General features: G+C 53.2%; 1 protein-coding gene across 7 annotated transcripts in view; it reads right to left on the reverse strand.

Annotated features, from left to right (window-relative positions):
* ARHGAP39 (Rho GTPase activating protein 39) overlaps positions 1-23,669 on the reverse strand; it is a 344,304-nt gene that overhangs the window by 157,975 nt on the left and 162,660 nt on the right. The window lies entirely within an intron of this gene.

Consider the following 23,669-nt stretch of genomic DNA (forward strand, 5'->3'; position numbering starts at 1 on the left):
CCTGCCCTGACCCCTGCACCCTCCCCCGAGCCCTCCACACCTCCCGACCCCTGCCCTGACCCCTGCACCCTCCCCCGAACCCTCCACACCTCCCGACCCCTGCCCTGACCCCTGCACCCTCCCCCGAGCCCTCCACACCTCCCGACCCCTGCCCTGACCCCTGCACCCTCCCCCGAACCCTCCACACCTCCCGACCCCTGCCCTGACCCCTGCACCCTCCCCCGAGCCCTCCACACCTCCCGACCCCTGCCCTGACCCCTGCACCCTCCCCCGAGCCCTCCACACCTCCCGACCCCTGCCCTGACCCCTGCACCCTCCCCCGAGCCCTCCACACCTCCCGACCCCTGCCCTGACCCCTGCACCCTCCCCCGTGCCCTCCACACCTCCCGACCCCTGCCCTGACCCCTGCACCCTCCCCCGAGCCCTCCACACCTCCCGACCCCTGCCCTGACCCCTGCACCCTCCCCCGAGCCCTCCACACCTCCCGACCCCTGCCCTGACCCCTGCACCCTCCACACCTCCCAACCCCTGCCCTGACCCCTGCACTCTCCACACCTCCCGACCCCTGCCCTGACCCCTGCACCCTCCACACCTCCCAACCCCTGCCCTGACCCCTGCACTCTCCACACCTCCCGACCCCTGCCCTGACCCCTGCACCCTCCACACCTCCCGACCCCTGCCCTGACTCCTGCACCCTCCCCCGAGCCCTCCATACATCCCAACCTTCTGCCCTGATTCCTGCACTGCCCACTCCCTGCCCTGAGCCCCTCCTCACCCCCAACCCTGACTTCTGGACTCCTCACACTCCCAGCCACCTGCCCTGAGCCCCCCACATCCGCAAGTCCCTGCCCTAACTCCCGCACCCCTCACGTATCCAGCCCCTTGCTCTGAAGGACGTGAGCAGCGCTGGGTAAATCTTCTCGTAGATCCCTTCCCCCCATACACTAACTGAGGGGTGGGCAATACACCTCTCACGGGACACATTCGGCCCGCCAAGCCACTGGCCCCGGCCCACGGACGCCCCTCTCGGGACCCTTGAAACACGGGGCTGCTCCCTTTGACTCTACTCCAGAGGGAGGGGGAAGCGTCAAGTGATCTCCCCGCCCCCACCCAATCCTCTGCTCCTATTGGCCAGAAACAGCCAGCCAATGGGAGCTGAGAGATTGGCCTGAGAGATGAGGGTGGCGCAAGCCTCTCCCCGCTCCCAGAGTGGGGAGCCACGTGAAGGGAGCAGGCGCATTTCAATGCTCTGGGGCTACAGCAGGCAGGGAGCCCAGCTGCCCTGAGGGTGCTGCAGGCCAGGAGATGCTTCGGTAAGTGCCACCCAGCCAGAGCCTGCCTCTGGCACCCCAGCCCCTCCCACACCCCCAGGTCACCTTCCAAACCCTCTGCACCCCACCTGCCCCAGGTCACAACTCCCTCCCAGACCCTGCACCCCCTCCTCCACCCCTCCTCCAGACCAGAATCCTCTTCTGCACCCCCACTCCCTCCCAGACCCTACCCCTCCATCCCCTGACCTAGGTCACAGCCCCCTCCTTCACCTAAACTCCTTCCCAGACCTCACACCGTCTCCTGAGCTCCACTCCTTATCCTGTGCAACCTTCTGCACCCAACCTCCATCCGAGACCCCACACCTCCTCCACGGAAACGTGCGGCCCTTGATGTGCAAGGAGGAAAGAACCCAGCTAGATTCTTAGATGCAGGAGGGAGTTCACAGGAGCTGGCAGTTAGAAAACACGATCACGCCACACTGGGTAGACTGGATCTGGACTCATTGAGAGAACAACCCTGGCGCCTCGTAATGCCAGTTGAAGTGTTGCTTTGCAGACTCTCTCCCACACACAATGTTAGGAAAATGTTACACAAGGTCAAATGTCAGTCGTCCCTGGACAATCTTAAGTCTTCTACTTGATTGTCTTTTGACTGAACACAAAGCAGAGATGCCTTGTCTCTTTACACTTTGCTCCATGCAGGCCCTTGATTTCAACCACTAGCTGTCTTCATCTAATGGAAGCATTGCCATTTTTATACACACGTGCACATGTGACTCAGCATGAACGAGCTACACCTCCAGCTTTGCTTAACATGCATCTTTAATGCCACAGAGAAGTAGGGGGGACTCTCTTCCCTTTAACAACCCTCTATAATGGGCTACATAAATCATCAGGCTTATTTATAGAATGCCTAGCAATTCCTCCACACCGAACAAAAGGTTGGACATTTATTTTGTTACATCTTTATACAACAAAGCACGAAGCTAGAGAAACTATTTCTTCCTGATCAATTCTCTAAAAGACATGCCGTGAAAACACACACACACTTACTTGGATGCTGGTTTCATAAAGGAGAAAAAAAAAGCTCTCTCCTTAATAGGCTAGAACTCAAATTTTATTCAGGGAAGTGGCAATAAAATTAAGCTCCTGTCAAAGCTAATTTTAATGAGGCTTCTGAGCCTTAAAATTATGACTTGCCGAAGCGCTGTGTTGAATCAGTTAGTCCCTTTTCTCTCCCTGCCTCACTCTCTCGGTATCCAGCATATTCGGCAGTCCTTGCAGACATCTGTTCCCATGTTCAGTCCTGAATCCAAATCCAAACACTACGGTTACTCCTCCAGATGAGTTGCAATCTCCTTTCACACAATCTACTGAGTCTTGGCTCAAGCAGCTTCAGAAGGCCAGGACATAACTCAGGACTGGCCTGCATGACAAGGACAGGTCAATATAATCTGCAATTTGACTAACGTTAAGCGAAACTCAAATTGATGTAGCTTAGATCTATTTTCTGCAGGGTCCGTACTGTGAGGGGACAACAGAAAAAAACTCTCCTGTTGACACTTCTTACTCTTCTCATTCTGCTGGAGCACCAGAGACAACAGGAGAGTGATCAGTGGTTGATTTAGTAGGGGTTTACTAGACTTGCTAAATCGACCACCGGTGGATCAATTGCTGCAGGGTGAATCCAGCCCATAATGGAGACAAACCCTTCGAAAACAGTCTAGCTCTGGGCTATAGTCTGAGTCAATTTAAGTCAATCGGACACTTTCTACTGGCTTCAGTGGCCACTGGAATAGGCTCTCATGGAAGAAGGTCTTCAAGCACGTTTTAAAAGCTTGGATTAGAAGCAACAGGCTGAGCAAGTGGACTGGGATGAAGTTCCTCTGTTATACCAAACATTTGTAACTGCTGGCACTCAAGCACCCTTCTGCAACAACGTGCCTGAGGGGGAGGGAATTTACTTTGTTCTCCCCTACCTGAATCACAGGTGGGATCGTTACCAAGGAAGGAGTTGAGCCTAATAACCCATGTCTTGCAGACTCAGCTGGGAATATGATGTCTTAAAGACACGAGGAGTCATTCTTCCGCTCTACTCTGTGCTGATTAGGCCTCAGCTTGAGTTTTCTGTCCAGTTCTGGGCACCACATTTCAAGAAAGGTGCAGAGAAATTGGATAGGGTCCAGAGAAGAGCAACAAGAATGATTAAAGGTCTAGAGAACATGAGCTATGAGGGAAGGCTGAAAGAATTGGGCTTGTTTAGTTTGGAAAGGAGAAGACTGAAAGGGAACATGAGAGCAGTTTTCAAGTATCTAAAAAGGCGTCACAAGAAGGAAGGAGAAAACTTGTTCTCCTTGGTCTCTGAGGATAGGACAAGAAGCAATGGGCTTAAACTGCAGCAAGGGAGGTTTAGGTTAGACGCTAGGAAAAACTTCCTACCTGTCAGGGTGGTGAAACACTGGAATAAATTGCCTACAGGGGTTGTGGAATTTCCCTCTCTGGAGATTTTAAGAGAAGGGTGGACAGACATCTGTCAGGGATCTAGATGGTGCTTGGTCCTGCTGTGAGGACAGGGGACTAGACTTGATGACCTCATGGAGGTCCCTGACAGTTCTAGGCTGTGTCTACATTGGCAAGATTTTGCACAAAAGCAGGTGCTTTTGCGCAAAATCTTCCCACCTGTCTACACTGGCCGTGAGTATTTGCACAAGAACACTGACGTTGTAATGTACAAAATCAGTGCTTCTTGCGCAAATACTCTGACGCTCCTGCTCAGGGATAAGCCCTCTTGCACAAGTATTCTTGCGCAAGAGGCCAGTGTAGACAAGTAACATCAATTTCTTGTGCAAGAAAGTCCGATGGCTAAAATGGCCATAGGAGCTTTCTTGCACAAGAGATCATCTACACTGGCATGGATGCTTTTGCGCAAAAGCAAATCTTTTGCGCAAAGGCACATGCCAGTGTAGATGCTCTCTTGTGCAAATACTTTTAATAGAAAAACTTTTCCTTTAGAAGTATTTGCGCAAAATCCTGCCAGTGTAGACGCAGCCCTAGTGTTCTAGGATTCTACCATAAAAGCAGAATTACTGTACTGGAGCCTCTGTCTTGAGCAGCCGGAAGAACCTTCCCATGTTCTGATTAAAAACCTCCCCAGAGCTTCTGGGAGGCTTTGAGTCCATGAGATTCAGATGATGCAAGTCAGCAGCGACTGCAACACCCGGCTCAGCTATATTTGATTTCTTCTATTTCATGTCACCCTTGCTATGGCTCTTTTTTTTTTTTTTTGGAGGGGGGGGGGGATTATACATTTGAAGAACTGACACGAAAGCCACCTCTTTCACCAAGATTGCACAACGTAGCCCTCAACCTTTGGGTGCCTGCAAAATTTGAGCACACTCAAGAGTTGCTGGGATTCCTGTCCAAAGTACTGATTTTGGGATTTCAGTGTAAGCAGCAGATGAAGCAGCGTTTAATATGTTCCGCCCTAAAATATGCACATGTTCACTTGGCAGATGTTAGTGCCTTGGAGGGCTTCAAAGAAAGTGGCGCGAGATGCCAGCTCAAGAGCAATTAGAAGAGAATGACTCAATGCTCAGGCTTGCATACGCGCGAGCTCTCAGTGACCCCAAGCCGTACACCGTGTGTGCTGCTGCACGGCCACAAGATGACATGCCTGGAAGCAAGCTCTTGGAGTAGCTAACAATCCCTATTCCCATCCTAAGCCCTGCAACAAGATCTTGGTGGAGAGAGCACGTCAGGAGAAATAAGATGTTTTCCCCTGGTCCTTGCTCCCTGCTACTGCCCACGGTGTGCCCAGAACTGCTCTTCATTCAGCCGCTGGTGAATCGCAGTTGGATTGTAAGCAACCCCTCCTAGTGACACACCGGACTAGACATGAGATTGATGGCGACTGTCTTGTCCCTCACTTGCAAGTTACAAGTTTCAAGACCATGAGAAATATGGTAGCATGTCACGCCTGACAGACATTCGGTATCGATTTATTTCATAGCAGATCAAAATTCACCACTCCATCACTGCTGCTAAGAATGCACTACTCATCATCGTTAGGGTGGGTTTTGAAGGTTCTGACTCCGCAAAACAAAATCCCTTGATGAGGCACAACATTGAGTAATTGACAAGACTGAGGAGAGGGGAAAAGCCACTGTATTGGACAGGAATCTGGAAAAATAAGCCATCACTCAAGTTAGAAGGTCTGTTTTATAGCATCAGCAGGAAGCTATTAGCAAACTTTCAAAGGAAACTAGGCTGCCCTTTTGTGACAGGCCTACATGAGTCAGATCATCGGCAAGTCGTTGTGTGTTTCTTTTCAAGGGAGAAGATGGGATACTAGATAACTCCTGCATCTAGCAAGATGCACTGGCTGGAAGCTGAAGCAAATTGAAAACATGGACACTTTTCACAGCAAGGGTAGTTAACCTCTACAGCACATAACCTTGGACTATGGCAGATTCTCTATATCTTGCGGGTTTTAAAGTAGGGGTAGGGAACCGTTTTTAGGTTGGAGGCCACTGGCCTTCAAAAAATCAGTTGGAGCCACACACAAGTGAGCAAAAAACCAAACACAAAACCCCTCACTGACCGGGCCCCCAAATGAAGAGAAAATAAAACCCTCACTGAGAAGCATGGGGGGGTAGGGGGTTGGAGCGGGTGGATGGGACTCCAGGGCAGAGGCAAGGGGTTACAGCGCAGGGACCCGGCAGCGCTTACCATGGCTAACGGAAGCGGCTTCCAGGTCTCTGCAGCCCCTATGTGCAGGGATGCCCAGAGGCTCCGCACACTGGCTTCGGGCCCACAGGCACCGCCCCTGCAGCTCCTGTTTGTTGCAGTTGCCAGCCAATAGGAGCTGCAGAACCAGGAACTGCAACGAATGGGAGCTACAGGGGTGGCATGAGGTTAGGGCAGCCAGCCCTGGGCCAAGGGCCCCAGAGGCACTGGGAGGAAGGGGAGTTGACCAGTGGGCCTGCAGTCTCCCTGGAGTTCCCTGGTGGACCCAGTTTGAGAAAGGCTGTGTAGGGCCATCCTGTCCTGTCCACTTCACATCAGGATGCTCTTCCAAACCTCCCTGCAATGTGGGGATTCTCTACCCAGCCCTGAGAGTTTCAATTCTCTGGAAGATGCGTCGCTGGGGACAAGGACACTGACGCAAGGAAAGGAAGAGGAGGAGGCAGCAGTGTGGATAAGGTCCCTCGTTACACTCCCCGGCTCACGCTCTAATGGGCTAACCAAGGGCTCCCAGCAATTCTTAGCATAAAGGGAGAAGCAAATGTCTCAGGGAAGCCCCCACATCTCCGACTTCTCTACTCTCCCCCGCCTCACGGTAAATTGCCTCGTCCCTTCACCCTTTTAATCTAGATTCCAAAACGTTACGGTGGGGCCCTCGATCCACAGCAGCCTGCTGCCCAGATGCAATACACACGTTGCTTTCGCTCCAAGGGACCCGGACTCCACCGACACGCCACCAGCTAACGGCACTTTCTCTCCAGAGTTAGAACAACTCACTCAGAAGAGCTGGTTCCCCGGGGCATCCTTCCCGGCAGGCATCAACGCACCCGACGGAGTTAAAAACTCCAGCTTCCAATTGTCAAAACACCACGTGGCCGGGAGGCCAGGAAACCCCTCCACACAACACTCAGGGGGAAGGGGCTGGTGACCTTTGGGCCTCTCTGCTGGGACCATATGGTCCCTTTTGGAACATTTGGCAAAACCAAACAGAGCCGTGTTCCTGCCTTTGCGGCCCCTTCACAGGAGGGGGCTGCTGTACAAAATGCAGATCTCCTCTGTGTCGCCGCCAGCCTGTGTCCCCCTCCAGCGCAGGTCTGTCATTTTCTGGCTCCCCAGCACCACTGGAGGTGCTTGGCAAGGCAGAATGCATGGGACTGTGGCTCCAATTAGCTAATACACATGCTGGCCCCCGGCCCACAGGCAGGAGACTGGGCAGGTGGGCTGGGATGCTCAGCCTGGTTGACTTGCCTTGGGTCCCCAGGGCTCAGCTTGTACTAACACTTCCACAAGTGCTACAGAGAGAAGGACACCCGCCCTGAGAGCAGGGAACAGGCTCCAGACAAAGGCTCCCCCCCCCCCGCTGCAGGGTCGAAGGGCGGCCGAACTGCAGCGCAGGACACATGCGGCCAGCTCTGTGTCGCATTTCAGCCTTCGAAGCAGCTCAGATGCTTCCTAGCCCACCCAGGGGAAGAGCCATTGGACGCCTTCTGTCACCCGCCCACATGCCGACTTCTCCTAAATCCGGCGTTCCTCCCACAGCCAGGCAAAATTCTGCCTGCTGCTGACAGTCACCGGGGACAGTCTGATCAGGGCATGCGAGGGAGACGTCTGTGCCTGGGCTACTCACTCTGTGTGGCAGATTCGCCAAGTTCCTGCCATATTCTTGACGGAAGGTCCTGAGCTAAGTGAGACTCTGTGGAGTCCAGAGCGCTGAATGGACGACGTATGTGTTATGTGAGCTGGGACAGGGGCGGCGGGTGAATACACCTGCGGGGAGGCCAGCCCTGCCCCTTCTGCCTGAAGCTCTGCCCCCCAGCCCTTGCTCCTCGCTCCCCTGGCCAGAGGACTCCTGGCCAACCCCTGGTCACGCCAGCCGGCCCAACCCTCTGCCAGCCTTGCCCAGCTGAGTGGGCCAGCCTGAGCCCCCCTGCTGGCCTGAGACCTTCTTGGCTGCACCCCAGCTGGCCTCAGACTCACTGGGCTGTGCTGGCTGGGCCAGACTCCCGCCAGCTGGGCCAAGCACCAGCTAGAGCTGCCCCTGGCCACACCAGCGCCTGGCCGCTGACCAAGCTCCAAGCTGGGGCTGCAGGGGAGCAGAGCGTGGGCACAGCCACACCCTCGGTTCAGGGAGGTTTGGCAAACCTGCAGCAGAGGGGAATGCAGATGAGCAGACTGAGCCTTGCCCAGTGGATTAACACATGGGTCTGGGGGAGCCCCAGGGGAATGCAAGACCCTGGGTAGAAACGGGGAGGGGGTGTCACCAGCTCTGGAACTGTGGCTCCACCCCGTTCCGCCTCTTCCCACTGAGGCCCTGCCCCCTGGCCAGGTGGGAAGCTGGAGCTGCCCAGCAGTGTCCCCGAGCAGGGTGGCAGCAAAGCTCCCCAGGTGAGCATCAGCCCCGCCCGGAGCCCTGCACCTCTGACTGGGCAGGGCTGATTAATCACCTGGGAAGCTGGGCTGCCTCCCTGCTCAGGGGGACACTGCTGCCCAGGGAGCCTGAGCTGCTGTAGGAGCCCCAGAAACTCCACCTGCCCTGGCCAGAGGCCTGAAAACAGCTCCCAGCGTGTGTCCCCAACCCTCAGGGCATGTTGCATAGGGCAGGTGAGGGCCAGGACTCCCCACAGTGGCCTAAGCTCCCCGGGTGGCTCTTACCACAGCCTGGCTCCCGCGCCACACCTCACTGGGGACAGGCCCAGAGAAAGAGAGGGAACCGGGCGCTAAAGCCCACCTCAGGGGCGGGGTCCTTTGGCAAGGGGGGGGGGCGCCAAGGCCCACCTCAGGGGCAGGGTCCTTTGGCAAGGGGGGGCGCCAAGGCCCACCTCAGGGGCGGGGTCCTTTAGCAGGGGGGGCGCCAAGGCCCACCTCAGGGGCGGGGTCCTTTGGCAAGGGGGGGCGCTAAGGCCCACCTCAGGGGCGGGGTCCTTTGGCAAGGGGGGGGCGCTAAGGCTCACCTCAGGGGCAGGGTCTTTTTGGCAAAGGAAGGGGTGCTAAGGCCCACCTCAGGGGCGGGGTCCTTTGGCAAGGGGGGGGCGCTAAGGCTCACCTCAGGGGCAGGGTCTTTTTGGCAAAGGAAGGGGTGCTAAGGCCCACCTCAGGGGCAGGGTCCTTTGGCAAGGGGGGGGCGCTAAGGCCCACCTCAGGGGCAGGGTCCTTTGGCAAGGGGGGGGGCGCTAAGGCCCACCTCAGGGGCAGGGTCCTTTGGCAAGGGGGGGGCGCTAAGGCTCACCTCAGGGGCAGGGCCCTTTGGCAAGGGGGGGGCGCTAAGGCTCACCTCAGGGGCAGGGTCTTTTTGGCAAAGGAAGGGGCACTAAGCCCACCTCAGGCCTCCCACTGGGAAGAGACCAGCACCGTTAGCAGGGGCTGTGTTTTGCAATGGGGGAACTGATCACTTTATGCCTAATTGCTGACAGTGAAGTAGCCTCATGGCAGAACAGAAATAGGGCCTGGTCCTTACAACCCTGCCCTAAAACTACTGGTATCAATGCCCCCAGTAACTACAGTATATTGACCATGACTGCTCCCTTGTTCCTCCTCTCGTGTTTCTGTGCCTCTGCCAGGCCTGGACCGCCCTCTGGGCAAATACACAGGTGACTTTCCTTAAATCCGAGCCCTCCATAAAGCTCAGAGCTTCCTCCAGGCTCACCAAAGAGGAGAAAAACGCTGTTACTTTTCTATTGTCAAACAAAAGAACTGCTCTCCTCTGCCTCACCGGGGCCTGCTACCTCTGGACTGGTTTGTCTGCTTAGGATTAAGCACGTTGGGCACAGACAGCATCTTCCTTTAAAAAAAAAGAAAAAAGTCAAACTGCCCAAGCCCACTCAATAAGGGTGTATCTAGACTACAGGGTTTTGTCGACAAAACTATACCTACGTCCACACTGCCTTTGAGTTATGTCGACATAACGTCGACAAAACTCAGCAGTTTTGTCAACGTATGTAAACCTCATTCTACGAGGAATAACGCCTTTTGTCGACAGAGTTCTGTCAATAGAAGGCATTATTGAATCTACACTGTCCTTTGCATCCACACTCTCATGTACTGGATGTAGTTTAGACGCTTTTTGTCAACAGAAGCTTTGTCAACAGTATCTGTCGACAAAACTTCTGTCAACAAAACCCTGTTGTCTAGACGTACCCTAAGTGAACGCATATTTCTCCTTTCACTGTATAGAAGCTCAGTCTGCTTGGCTTGTCAGAGACAGCTGAGCTGTCTTAATCGTGGTCTATAAGTACTTATGGGGCAGGGAAGCTTTCTGAGAGTAGAGGGCTCGGGGTCCTTAGCAAAGGCATAAGATCTAGGGGAAGGTAGCAGGAGCTAGATAAACTCAGGCTAACAATAAGGAGCACATTTTTAAGACTGAGAATTAACTATTGGAACAACTGACCAAGAGATGTGGTGGATTCTCCATCATCTAAAATCTTTAGAAAGAAACCAGTCTTGATTTGAGGAGTGTGCTCCTAGCCCAGGGGTAGGCAAGATACGATTGGCGGATGGGATCCGACCCACCAAGCCATCTGATCTGCCCGTGGCCTGCCCAGCTGCGCTCTGCTCCCAGGCTAATCGGGGCTTGGGGGCAGGGGAGCGTGTGAAGTCTCCTCCCCTCGCCAACAGCATGTGGCACCTAGAGGGAACCACTAGCTCTTCAAAACAGCTGGCGGATCCCTGTAGGTGCTGCAGGCCCCTGGCAGGGCAGTCTGGCGGGATGAGGGACTTTGCACGCTCCCCCACCCCCAGGCTAATCAGTGTTTGGGGGCAGAGGTGTGCACCAAGTCTCCTCCCCCGCCAAGGGTACGCTGTTTAAAATGGCTGGCAGTTCCCTCTGGGCGCTGCACACCCCTGGCATGGCGGGGGCAGGAACCAAGAGATTCCGCATGGTTCCCCGTGAGCACATGAAGTCTCCTCTCCCCCATACATGGTGCCTAGAGGGAACCACCCCTTCTGCCTAGGCTCTGCCCCATCCTCCTGATGCCCCACCCCTTCTGGGGGCAGAGCCAGCCTGGAACCACTACTAAAATTGGTGAAGTGCCCCCTCCCACAAAAATTATTGCCCAGACCTGTCCTAGCCCACTCACAAGACAAGAGGCTTAATGGAGAAACCACTAAGGCTACGTCTAGACTACACGGCTCCGTCGACGAAGCCACGTAAAGTAGTTTACTCGGCATAGTCAAAGAAGCGGGGATTTAAATAATCCCCGTTTCATTAAAATAAACATAGCCACTGCGCTGTGCCGACAATCAGCTGATCTGGCACAGCGCGGCAGTCTAGACGTGGCGCAGTCGACAAACTAAGCCTTTGTCGACCGCTCTGGTAAATCTCATTTCACGAGGCTTCCTTTGTCGACCGCACCGCGTCTAGACTGCCGCACTGTGCCGGATCAGCTGATCGTCGGCACAGTGCAGCGGCCATTTTTATTTTAATGAAGCGGGGATTATTTAAATCCCCGCTTCTTTGACTATGCCGAGTAAACTATTTTACATGGCTCTGTCGATGGAGCCATTAGACTAAACGTAGCCTAAGTGAAATTCTATGACCAGTGTGATACAGGAACTCCGACTAAATGATCGTAGTGCTCTCAAGTCACAGATTTCAGGGGAGTTCAAACCTGTCTCTTTCTTTTTCAACAAGTTAAACTCCTGTATGCTACCTGCTCTGGGGACAGGGCCAACTTAGAAGGGTGATCTGACACTGCACCTGTTAGAGAGATCACTTACAATGACTAACTCTCCACCGAGGGAGCAATCTTCCGTACTCTGTGCATCTGGCAGCACTTAGTGTCTGATCCCGGCTGCTGCCTCCGCTGCATCTTCCGGTCCCTAGTTTCTGGGGAGTCTCCTACGCAGCAGGTGAGCCTCATTTTTGAACAATACAAAAATGGGATTGAAAAGCAGCCAGCGCTGGTGGACGACTTGGACTTGAAACTACTTGAAACGTACTAGGTGAAATTGACTCGATCTCATGTTGACTGCGGCCCTTTTAACACACTGGTCTGCGCATGTCACACTGATATGATGGAAGGTCAGGAGCGGCCGGAGGCTGGTTGCAGCAGCTGGCGCCCCAGGCAGAAGGCGCAATCGGTGCCCCCATCTGCACGGCCGTCAATGGCTGTGACAATCACGTCATCATTGGGCGCTCAGGCCGGCAGCGCCTTAGGCAACTGCCTGTTTGGCCTAGCCTCACGGTTTTGGCCTAGCCTGTGGAAGGTTTTAGTGTGGCATTAACAGATGGCTCAAGAGCACTGGTCCAGGTACTTTCCGCAATCCGAGCCATGTTCTACTAGACTAGTCTCTCAAAAATACATATTTTTTTCATTTCAAATGATTAAAATAATGTATTTGTAGCACATGATGTAACTTCCAGCATGGAGAGTGCTTCTTACGGGGGAGAGAAATGACATGAGCTTGGATACTAGTGATCCATGCCAGATAAATGCCCAAGACAAAAGTGTGGAAGGAAAGCTACTGATGCATATTCCACATCATACCCGAACAGTGACTGAAGTTCTTTGGCCTCCCTTTCTTACATAAGAACAACCAGACTGGGTCAGACCAAAGGTCCATCCAGCCCAGTGTCCGGTCTGCCGACAGTGGCCAATGCCAGGTGCCCCAGAGGGAGTGAACAGAACAGGGAATCCTCACTTGACCCATCCCCGTCACCCACCTCCAGAAAAACAGAGGCCAGAGAAACCATTCCTACCCATCCTGGCTAATAGCCATTGATGGACCTAACCTCCATGAATCTATCTAGCTCTTTTTTGAACCCTGTTAAAGTCCTGGTCTTCACAACCTCCTCCTCTCTCTAACTTTCTGTGCCTTACCATTCTTGCTTTGCTAGTGGACTGACTATAGACCTGGGACCCAGGCACTTGAGGTCTGTTCCTAGCAATGCTGCGACTGCTTATGTGAGCTTAGCCAAGTCACCAACTTTCCTCGTGGCTTTTCCTAATAGGGAAGCAGGGATGAGACCAGCCGCCCTTAACATTTGCCCTGTGCTTTGAAGATGTTAAATGCTATATGCGCATCTGTTCCTGACTCATCTCCTCCTTCCCATCTCCCATTATTTCGGCAGTGCTTCGTGACCTGCCGGACCCTTTCATCTCAGCCAGTACAAGTGAGATGTAAAGGGAGAGTTGAAAGTGTCGAGCGGGTCACCAAGTGCTCCCAAAATGACAGACAGAGGATGGACACCAAGGCAATTTAAAACTTCCGTTCGCTCCCCTGGTCCCCTTGTTCCTCAGAGCAGGTCAGGCCGCTTTCAGATGACTCTTCTGCAAATAGCTGAGTCAGACACAGCTTCTTGTAAATTGTGTATCAGCTCTGTGACATAAAACCCCCGCTCCGTCGTCTGGCAGCAGTTTCAAGGGACCACACCACAGCTTCGGAATAACTCTCAGACTCTCTTTCATTCGAAGAGAACCCCAGGGCCAGAGAGCAGGGGAAAGCCTCAGCTGACCTGGCCAGCCCAGTGTACCCCAACTCACTGTTGGCATAATCTGTATCTTAAAGGGGTCACGTAAAGTGTCACATGTGAACTGACAACATGCTGATCATTCGTACTGTGGTGTGGTGCAAGCAATATGTCCAATTATAACTATGTGCTGGACAGAAGTTCTGAAATGGAGTTTGGCGGGCAGGGCTTGGTCACCCCGTCCCAGTCAAAGGAATGAGGTTCTGCCTGCTGGACTGTATTGCCACTGGAAGTTGAGCAAGGAGAGACAATGAAATCACTTAGAAAGCAGACAAAGCCACTGGTAGAGAGGCCAGTGCGGAGGATGGCTGCCTAACACTCTTGACAGGTGATGGAACCTGCAGCTCCAGGAAACTTAAGCAAGCTCCAGACGAATACCCAGAAACCATCTACTTCAAGACAGACCCAAGAAAACCAACAATAGAACACCACTTGTCATCACCTATAGCCCCCAACTTAAACCTGTCCAACACATTATCAAGAAACTACAACCTAAACTGAAACAGGATACTACACTCCGAGAGGCTCTGGGAGACAGACCCATAGTCTCCTAGGGTATGTCTACACTATCCCGCTAGTTCGAACTAGCGGGGTAATATAGGCATACCGCAATTGCAAATGAAGCCCGGGAAATGAAGCCCGTGGAATGAGGAGTAACGGTAGTTCGAACTAGGAAGCCTAGTTCGAACTACCTAGTTCATGCCGCGTGTAGCCGCACAGCACGGGGTTCGAACGAGCGGGGATTTAAAAATGGCGGCGCCCCGCTTATGCAAATGAAGCCTGGGAAATTCAAATCCCGGGCTTCATTTGCAATTGCGGTATGCCTACATTACCCTCCTATTTCGAAATAGGAGGGTAGTGTAGACATACCCCTATAGACAACCACCTAACCTCAGGATAATTCTTACCAACAACCACAGGACATACCACACTAATACCAACCCTGGAACTTTCCCTTGCAACAAACCCTGGTGCCAGCTTTGTCCACATATTTACTCTGCTGACACCATCATTGGACCTAACCATTTCAGTTATAAGATCAAGAACACATATTCCTGCTCATTCAGAAATATAATTTATGCCATCATGTGCCAACAGTGTCCATCTGCTATGTATATTGGACAAACTTCTCAGACACTTCGCCAAAGAATCAACGCACACAAAACAGACTTCAGACAGTTTCACAAGGAAAAAACCGTTTCTTGCCATTTCAACCAGACTGGGCATTGTCTCGATGACCTGACTACCTGCATCCTGCTTCAAAGAGACTTTACCACAAGACTTCAAAGAGAAGTCTCTGAACTGTCATTCATGCTTAAATTTGACACTTTACGAATGGGCCTTACCAAAGATGCTATTTATCTTACCCATTACAAAGATAGCTTCCCCAATTATCACCTCTAATATCATTATCTCATAGACATTAACCTCCCCCTCTCATCCCCCCCCCCCCCCCCCCGTTCTAAAATCTGATTTGTCTATTTTTTTGATTGTATCCCTTTGGTATATATGGTCATGCCAATTTTCTTCCACAATTTGATCTGAGGAAGTGGGACTGGCCCACGAAAGCTCATCACCTAATAAACCATCTTGTTAGTCTTTAAAGTGCTGCTTAATCCTGTCTTTTGTTTCATTTAACACTGGGAGACCTAAGGGAGGGCATTTTAGTATCCATTACTGGGCAGATCCAAGAGGCCAGAGCTCTTGTACACCTGAGAGAAATGGAATCTTGCAAACACGGGGCAGAAAGTCTCTGGTAATCTGAATACAGGGGAGAGCAAGATGCTAGTTTATTAGGTTTGAGTCCTAGAAGTGTGATTTGGCTTTTGTTTGTAACAATTCTCTCAAGTCCTTCTACTTGGTCTCGCTTACATTTCTGCTCTTTGCTAATAAATGTCATCTTGTTTTATTGTACAACCATCTCCACGCAGCAGTTCAAACTGAAGGTAACATAGTTGGGATTGGTTCTGCCTTGGGCAGGGGGCTGGACTTGATGACTCCTGAGGTCTCTTCCAGCCCTAGGATTCTATGATCTTCAGCCAAACCAACCGGCGGATGCTGTGCGTACTGTCTGTTCAAAGGAGCAGTAGCCTCCATCACGGTTATGTGAGATACAACAAGAGGCTGAGCGCTGCCCAGGAGACAGTGCTGTGGAGACTGTTGGCATCCACTGGGAAGCAGTACCTTGACTGGTGAAAGCCAGAGTGAGTTATTCTGTTGGAAGCCGTTGGCTGGCTTCATTGCCTCTCAGCCACATAGCACAGAAGAACATGGGGTTACAGGCCAGGCAGCGACAGTACTCAGCTAGGTGAACCTCCAAAGCAAATCACCCTCTGGAGTCTCTCTGAGAGACACTAACTGGAGCCATCAAGAGCTCCCTCATGCTGAAGCAGTGGTAGCATCTGAGACAGGATGGAAACAGCTTTTCTAAAGTGCAATTGAAGCTCAGCGCTCTGAATACAATCATTTTTCAGGCCGTGTGTTTTTCCCTTGCCTCTCTCCCCCAGAGGAGAAAGCAGATGACTGACTGCATGGCGCTCGTAGGTGGAGAGGAGTTACTGTCTGCTGAAGCTGTCTCTCCTGCTAATCTGGCCCTCTTCTGTCCCACGAGCAAGCTCCCAAATGACCCTCTCTTCTGGCATGAAGCTCAGTACTGACTTAAACGTGGACAAGAGGCTTTCTGCAGTTGTGGTCATAGTGCCCTGTGGAGCAGGGGATTTTGGTGCGTTCTGCTCCTGGAAACGTCACTTTTGTCCACTCTCTCTTTAATATGTTCCTGCCCAGTGACCTCCTCCTTTGATTGGCACCGATTACCCCACCCTCTCTTCCTCTGCTATCGATTGGTACCCTGGGCCCCTTGACTCCAGTCATCTGAAGAAGTGAGCTGCGCCCATGAAAGCTCATGATTCCATCTACATGGTTTGTTAGTCTCTAAGATGCTGCAGGACTATTTGCCGTTTTCTACGTTTTTTCAGTTACAGACTAACATGGCTCCCCCTCTGAAACTTTCAAATCTTATCTGAGGTGCCTCGTTTGAAACACAGATCCAGGTAGGAAAGGGGAACCCCAGCATGCTGGAAATTTCAGAATTGACTACAGTTCTGGTGTTGTTTTGGAAAAGTCAAGAAAAGGTAAAACATGCCTATTCCATGGGCAGTGGCACTTCCAGGGGGAGGGGGAAGGGAGGTTCTGCCATTATCTGAACTTGCCAGGTTCTGTCGAACAGGAGATTAAATGCCAGTTACTAGAAGTGGAACGAAAACTACATTCACCTGATAATTCTTAAACATCTCATCGAATCCAAACTAATTTTTCTCTTTGTTCCCCCATTTTTTCGTTTCATGTAATACTATCGCTTTGGGGGATTTTCTGTTTCCAAACCACTAGAAACAAGAAGAGAGTTGTAATCCCCAAAAGGAAGATACGCCAGAGACACTAATGAAGTGCACTAGATTACTCCAGAGGTGGACAGCCATGTAAGGTACCTCTACTCTACAGATGCTGCTGCAGCGTAGGCATTATGGTGAAGGAAAGAGAAATTCTTCTGTCAGCCTACAATGTCTACATTGGTTGGCTTAACTACTTCTGTCAGGGATAGGAATTTTTCTCATGTCTGGAGTGGCATACCTAGGTTGATCCCAGTTTTAGGTGTAAATTGCACCTAAACCCCTTGGAAAGATGGATCTATTTCCTTCTCGTTGGTATTCCATTTCAATGGTCCTCTGGCTTCAACAGTCTTCCTTATGGGTTGCTGGGGGCCAGTCAGATGTGAAATCGGGATACAATGAGCACAGCTGTTGGATAATTCGACAGGTCTTTCTATTCACCGCCTCTCAGAGGGGAATAAAATCCAAACACTCTTTATACATTCAAAATGCAAGTATTAAAAATATCCAATGAATTGCGAGCACATGTTGAAATCTGGCATGGATGTTGTTTTGGGGTGTTTAAACACATGCCAGTGGGAAGATTGATACAAGTGAAACTGGTGCAGTGGGAGCAAAGGAAAGTGAGACCTCTGGTTTTTAGAGGGAGAGACTGCACTCTGGCAAGTCAAAGGGTTTTCTAACCATGGAAATGGCTGGGTAGGAAGGGGGTGTGGACCCAAGGTTAAGCTTAAGAGACTGACTTGAGGAGTGTGTATCCATCTGTGTGGGGTTGCTGTAAATATGGGTTTTGAGGAGATTTTATTGACTCCCTGGGTTTTTAGCAGCTTATAGTCAGGTGCCACTGTAACTGATCAAGGCTGCCTTGCTGTTGATATCCAAGGCTACATCTATACTGCGGATTTTTTGCAGAAGAGGAAATGTAAATGGAGCGCTCATTTGCATCTCTCATGCTCTCATTTGCATATCTTCTTCCGATCCTTTTTGCAGAAGAGGTTTTTGCGATAAAAAGCCCTGTGTAGATGGGGCCATTTGTTGGGGAAAAACCCCTTTTGCACCAGATACCCACACAGAGCTTTTTATGGCAAAAACGTCTTCCACAAAAAAGATCGGAAGAAGATATGCAAATGAGAGCACGAGATATGCAAATGAGCGCTCCATTTGCATTTCCTCTTCTGCAAAAAACCCGCAGTGTAGACGTAGCCTCACTGAGAGGAATAATGAGCTCTCCTATGGCTGAGGCCTGCACGATCAGTCTCTTCGACGGGCCAGGGCAAAGACTGGGCTTCCCACAAAGCACAAGAGTGGAAAGAAGAGACTATGTGCGAGTGCGGAGTTAGTCGTGGGAGAGCCCAGTTTCAGCATAAGACACGAACGAGCCAAGGCACGAGGCTACGTAAGAGAGAATGTCAGGACAATCTGGGGAGAATGTCCACGTTTTGAAATACTACCTGAACCAAGAGCACTGATAAAATGGCATCGAAAGAGCTGCCAGTGAGCAACCAGAGTCCTTGAGACGCTGAAATGCTGCAGCCGTCTCATGTTGCTGCACGTTGCTCTCCTTGTGCATGCTGGGATACTGCTTAGTCATGTGTAATGTACATCCCAGCAGCTCTAGAAGCATGACTCAAAGCTAGGCTCCATCCCTCACTGAAACCAAACCGAGAAGCACAGATTAGGGCTGGCAGAGGCATCAAGTCCAGCCCCCTGCCCAAAGCAGGACCAATCCCAACTAAATCATCCCAGCCAGGGCTTTGTCAAGCCAGGACTTCAAAACCTCTAAGGATGGAGATTCCACCCCCTCCCCAGGGAACCCAGCCCAGCGCTTCCCCACCCGCCTAGGGAAATCGTTTTTCCTAATATCCCACCTAGACCTCCCCCACCGCAACTTGAGACCATTGCTCCTTGTTCTGCCATCTGCCCCCACTGAGAACAGCCTCTCTCCATCCTCTTTGGAACCCCCCTTCAGGAAATTGAAGGCTGCTCTCAAATCCCCCCTCACTCTTCTCTGCAAACTAAACAAGCCCAAATCCTTCAGCCTCTCCTCCTAGGTCATGTGCTCCAGCCCCCTAATCATTTTGGTTGCCCTCCGCTGGACCCTCTCCAATGCACCCACATCCTTTCTGTGGTGGGGGGCCCAGAACTGGATGCAAATATACTCCAGATGTGGCCTCACCTGTGCCGAACTGAGGGGAACAATCACTTCCCTCAAACTGCCAGCAATGCTCCTCCTAATGCAGTCGCACATCACAGCTATGGCAAAAGCCTTTCCTCCCATCCTTCAACTCCAGCACTGAGTGAGGAAAGCAGGTCCCTGTCGGATGGCCCCTGACCTCGCAGCACACCATGTGTCACCGCAGCGAAACAGGCGTGTCTTTTACTCCTCCTGCAAGTGCTGATGAATTCTGCGCTTGCATTCCTAGCACATCCCCCACGCTAATTGCTTCATTGTGTCTCACAAAAGATCCATTTTGCAATTCTTTTGACATAGTGCAGATCCTTGACTCCAGCTCATTTACCTACCTGGAAGACTTCAGTTTAACTGATTTCTTCCGGCACAGTATGTGTACGTATGTTTGCTTTCTCGCCCTTATTGCAATTGCCTGAGGCATTTTTGAAATAGCAGCTAAGCCTGGCCTGGCCTCTCCTTTTCCGTGTCTGTGCTGTGCAGGGACACTGCAGGAATATGGTGTTTCAAACCTGGCTGAGGTCATTTCTTGTTCAATCATTTCCATCCTCTCACCACCTTCTAGCACAGGGTGGGAAGCCGCCAGCCTGCAGGCCACATGCGGCCCCCTGTTTAATTTCATCTGTCCTGCAGCAGGCCTCTGTGCCATGGGCCGGAAGCCCTGAGCCTTAGCTCCCCCAATGGGCTAGAGCTGCGAGCCCTGGCTTGTGGAGATCAGGGAAGCTGCACGTGCTGTCCGCGAGGGCCGGCGCTGCCCCCTCAGCTCCCATTGGCCAGGAACCCTAGCCAATGGGAGCTGCGGGGGTGGGAGCCGCAGGGGAGGGAAACAGGTGGAGTCACCCCTCCCCCAGGGGCCATAGGTGGATGCTTCTGGGAGTGGCGCAGGGCCAGGCCAGCAGGGAGACTGCCTCAGCCTTGCTGCCCCACCAGTGGAAGCTGCCCCAGGTATTACTGTGGCCATTGGACTGCACTACCCTGTGACCAAAGGGCTATGCTATTACTGTGGCCATTGGACCGTGCTGCCCTGTGACCAAAGGGCTAGGCTATTACTCTGGCCATTGGATCACACTACCCTGTGACCAAAAGGCTAGGCTATTACTCTGGCCATTGGATCACACTACCCTGTGACCAAAAGGCTATGCTATTACTCTGGCCATTGGACCACACTACCCTGTGACCAAAGGGCTATGCTATTACTGTGGCCATTGGGCCGTGCTGCCCTAAAACCCAGGGCTACATCCCCCCACTCCCACACCCTAACTCCCTCCCAGAGCCCCCCCGAACCCTCAGCCTCTCATCCCTTGCCCCAACTCAGAGCCCAACCCTCCCACACCCCAATCCTGAGCCTACTCCAGCACCTTTACTCCCACCCAGACCTCCAGTGCCCTGAGCCCACTCCTGTCCGCCAACCCCCTTGGCCCAAGCCCACAGTGCCATCTTACACCCTAAGCCTGCGAGGAAAAAGGCTCCCCAGTTCCAGCCCTCCCCAGTGTCCTCAAGACCAAAGGGCAGGATAAGCAGCACTAGATGAACTGTGAAAAGTCCACCCCAACCTCGGAGGGGTTTAGCAATAGATTTTCCATATGAGATTAATAAAATGTGAAGTTTTAAAAACCCCTTTAACTGCTCAAGGACATATCTGCTGGTGGTGTTTGTCAGGTCACAACAAAGTTTGATTCAGTTACGTAATCTCAGCCTTAGAACAGAAAACCAGCTGTCAACCTTTCTTAGGGAAAGTGCAAGGCAGTGCTGTCCAGTGGCTAGAGCTAGGGATTAGCCATTGGAACACCTGGTTCTATTTCTGGCTCTGCCACGGACATACTGCTAGGCCTGGTCTCCAGTAAAACGTGAGGTTGACCCCGTGATGGCATTTGGGGATGTGACAGAGCCACGCCCCTGGGCATGTGCGGCAGGTCTCAGATGGGGAGGCAGCATCTCCCCAAACAGCCCGGCCCGGCCCACCAGCACTCTGCTCCCACAAGCACCCTGAGCGGAGTTCCAGCTCGTTCATGGCCCAGCACCAGCAGCGCAGGCTTGGGCCAGACGGCCGGCTGCCAGGGTATGGGGAGGTAAGGCTGTGCCCTGCCTGCTGCTCCAGTAGGGAATGCTGCAGCAGTGCCAGCAGCTGGGTGCTGCAGGACTGGGGGTCAGGGCACTCGCTCCGAGGCGGGAAGATACAGAGGCACAGCCCACCTCTGGTTCTGGGGGTAATGCGGCTCCATCAACCATTCCAGAGCTGGGACCCTGCGACCCTACTGTATGCTCCGGGACTGGGACCCTGCGACCCTACTGTACACTCCGGGGCTGGGGCCCTGCAACCATACTGTACGCTCCGGGACTGGGGCCCTGCGACCATACTGTACGCTCCGGGGCTGGGGCCCTGTGACCCTACTGTACGCTCCGGGGCTGGGGCCCTGCGACCCTACTGTACGCTCCGGGGCTGGGGCCCTGCGACCCTACTGTACACTCTGGGGCTGGGGCCCTGCAACCATACTGTACGCTCCGGGGCTGGGGCCCTGTGACCCTACTGTACGCTCCGGGGCTGGGGCCCTGCGACCCTACTGTACACTCCGGGGCTGGGGCCCTGCGACCATACTGTACGCTCCGGGACTGGGGCTTGGGGACTGCAATCGCACTGCACACTCCAGAGTGGGGCCGTGGCCCTGCGACCCCACTGTACATGCCAGGGCTAGGGCCCTGCGCCCCCACTGCATGCTCCGGGGCTGGAGCCCTGCGACCCCACTGCACGCTCCTGGCTTGGCATGGAGCACTGTGGTCTCAGTGCCTGCTCTGCACTGAGTTGGGAGGCAGGGGAAGGGAGCGCGAGCTTAGGGCAGCCGACCAGCCATGGGGGGCACCCTGGGCTCTAGCAGGAAACAGAAGGGGAAGGGCTGGGATGGGGCCTCCAGCAGAAGGAGAGGGGAGGGGCTGGAATAGGGGCTCTCCGTCCCTAACCTGCAGTTCACCTACTGCCCGTGCCCCTGAATGGCGTTGTTCAGATGCTCCATCACACACCCATGTCCCCCCACCCCAGTGCAGACGGCACTAGGCGGGTGCACGTCCATGACAGCGCCGGAAGAATGTCGAGTGCTACTGGCGGTCGCTGTCAAACGCAAGGCTGGTCAATATTCGAAAGGCAGCATGGGTTTGAATAACACATTGCCCGGAGTCAGACAAAGCAGCGTTATCGCCCACGCTGGATGTGCTATGGCCAAGACACTCGCCTAAGCTGCTCTTGTTTAACTGGCTGAGGCGTTGCCACGTGCCAAACCGCTGTAAGCAGGAGTCTGGCCCCGCGTGTGCCTGCATTAAGTGGACTTTGCTGCTTCAGAGCTGGTGGGCCAGCACAGCGCTAGAGAAAGCAGCCACCGGAGTGTCACTGCAAAGTGACCTAGCCACACTCAAACGGCCACGTGTGGCTAGTGGCGAGTGTGTTGGACACCAGTAGTCTAGATCCATTTTAAGGTTAGGGAAATCAAGGCAATTTCTTTGCATGGACTTAAAGGCCGAGTGACCATGACATTTCTCCAGGAGCTCTCACCAAAGGAAGCTGAAAATACCTCTGGGTTTGCGGCTGGTCAGCAACTCTTGCTGCTGGCAAGAGACCCGGTTTGCTACGCCAGCAATGCAGGAGCTTGGCGGCCAGGGGGATGCTCACAGCCGGTTCTTCAGGCACTTTCACTGGGCTCTGCTGTACGTGATGGAGCAGTTAGCTGGCGGACGAGACACCGCTGTTGGACCCAATTACCAGCACCAGGTAGGTGGAGAGTGGGGCTGGTTTGTGATTGCTTGCACTACGTGGGCACCGCTGAGGTCTCAGCCTTAAAGGCTCCTGTCCAGTCTTCATGCCAGCTTGCCTTTCCTGCCACGCTATCGCAAACCCTCCGCCCTCGCCCCCAGCCCACTCCCCGCTTTCCCGCTCCTTCGGTTCCAGTGCTCCTCCCAGGCCCGGCCGCGCACAGCTGCTGTCACATGACACCCACGTGGCGCTGCCCGTGGCACTTGCTGTGCACCTGGTGGGATGTGAACCGCCCAATCTCATGCTGGCAGTGCTGCGTGGCGAGTGTCTGATGCCTCCTGCTGTAACACCTTCGTCCTATGAACCCAACGGGACAGGTAGCTCACCAACCCCCATGGAAACACACCTGTCAAGTGGTTCTGGAACTGGGCTCCCAGTCGGAGAGTGGCCTTTCGCGGGAGCAAAGGCCATTCGCTACTTGGAGAATCGGTGTGAATGCGCAGCAGAGAAACGCAAGTAGGCAGCAGCCCGGAGAGCGAGCTGGGCACGCTCTGGGTGGGGGGTACGATAGTGGTACCTAGAATCCTTGGCAATCCATCCCCCTCCGAGGCACAGGCATGGCCCATTAACACCACATGTGGCACTCGCCCACACAGCCGGGTTCACAGAACGGGCAGGTGAGGTGACGTGCTATTTCTGGAAGCACTGAGTTTGTGCCTGCTGTGCTTTTAATAACTCACTTTGTGGGGAAGGCTGGCTTTGGAATTCATAATTACCAAACTGATGCACACTTCAAGTACTTTACCCAGGTGATGTTGCAGGCTTCCTGGGTGATCAGGCAGCAACGTTCCTAACTACATACATCTGCCCGGAGCCT

Source organism: Pelodiscus sinensis, chromosome 2 (assembly GCF_049634645.1).
Source record: "Pelodiscus sinensis isolate JC-2024 chromosome 2, ASM4963464v1, whole genome shotgun sequence".
Lineage (NCBI taxonomy): Eukaryota > Metazoa > Chordata > Testudines > Trionychidae > Pelodiscus > Pelodiscus sinensis.